Raw genomic sequence first — 1377 nt, 5'->3', positions numbered from 1 at the left:
CTTTGGTTTCCCGGATGAACTGATGACCTTAAGGACCACTTCTGCAGTGCAGGACTCTGGCAGGAGATGCCACAGGCGCCAGCTCAGTATCTCTGGCTCAAAACAGATGTGCGGGAGGTGGGTGCAGAGGGACTGAGGTGAGGAAGACTTGGCACTGCAGCAGGACCACCCTGGTAAGGCGTAAACCAACTCCCGTGCGAAGCTTGAGAGCATTTTAATTTGGTTCACTCTCCTGCCACCCACAAAGAAGCCAGCTGGGTGAATAATGGCCCCAACAAAGATAACTGCTGTGCTCCGGGCACTGTGCTAAGGGGCATTTGATTTTTTTTAAGAGTCGGGGTTGCACTGGCTGACCCGAGCTCCCAGGCTCCAGCCATCCTCCTGCCTCAGCCTCCGAAGCAGCTGGGACTCTGGGTGCAGCCACCACTAGGCTACAGCGCGCATTTCCAGGGTGCTGCCTCACCGCATCCTCCCACCATTCTCGTGGAGGGACCGTCATTCGATTTTTAGGAGGGGAAACTGAAGCTCAGAAAGGTCAAACAATCCCTGCAAGACCACAAAGCAAATAAGACAGCTCTGTGGGTGACCGCCAGAAGCCTGGACAGAAAGATGGCCATGCAGAGCGGCCCCCGGCCTGGGGGTTTTAGGCCAGGCCCAGTTTCCCCCAAATCCACGCCTTTCTGCCACTATGAGAGACTGCAGTGTGCTGGAGACAAGGAAGCAAAGGAGGAAATTCCAGGCCTCTGCGAGGGCAGGGCCAGGGCTGGGTGGATGGAGAGTCCTCTGTGAGCTTCCTGGCTCATCTATAAAGTGTGCGGGACAACAAAACTTCCACCCCAGTCACTCACTGTGGAATGAAAGACAATGGGCCTGACTCGGGAGGCTGAGACTGGAGGATTCCCCAAGAGTTCAAGGCAACCTGGGCTACATACTGAGTTCAAGAGCAGACTAGAGTACATAGCGAGACCCTGACTCAACCCCCCCACGCACGCACGCACGCACGCACCCGAAAGGCACTGCAGCCAGAGTGCGCTGCCTGGGTCAGCCGGGTGAACAATTCCCCTTACGACTGTGAGCAACAGCAAGTATGACAACAATAACAGTAACGACAAGGACGATGCCAACAGCAGTGCGGATGTCCCCAGGAGCGGGCGCACCGTCCCAGGCGGAGTACTTCCTGGAGTGGAGAAGCGGCCGCGAGCGGGAGTTGGCGCGGCAAGGGGGGGAGGGGCGCACCAACGTCCCCCGGGGGCCGGCGGGGCCCGCTCACCCTAACCCGAGTCCCGGAGCTCGCCCGCGAGGCGGCGGGGACAGCACCCGGCTTCCCAGCTTGGACGCCCGGGGCATCCGCTCCAGCTCTGGGGCGGGGCGGGGCGG

At 59.8% G+C, this 1377-nt stretch overlaps 1 protein-coding gene across 6 annotated transcripts in view; it reads right to left on the bottom strand.

The window, feature by feature from the left end:
• Window positions 1–1377, bottom strand: part of Dnm2 (dynamin 2) — a 73946-nt gene that overhangs the window by 72014 nt on the left and 555 nt on the right. The window lies entirely within an intron of this gene.

Source organism: Chinchilla lanigera, unplaced genomic scaffold, assembly GCF_000276665.1.
Source record: "Chinchilla lanigera isolate Chin_1 unplaced genomic scaffold, ChiLan1.0 scaffold00094, whole genome shotgun sequence".
Taxonomy (NCBI): domain Eukaryota; kingdom Metazoa; phylum Chordata; class Mammalia; order Rodentia; family Chinchillidae; genus Chinchilla; species Chinchilla lanigera.
Note: the sequence above shows the minus strand (reverse complement) of the source record. Positions and strands in the feature narration are given on the sequence as shown.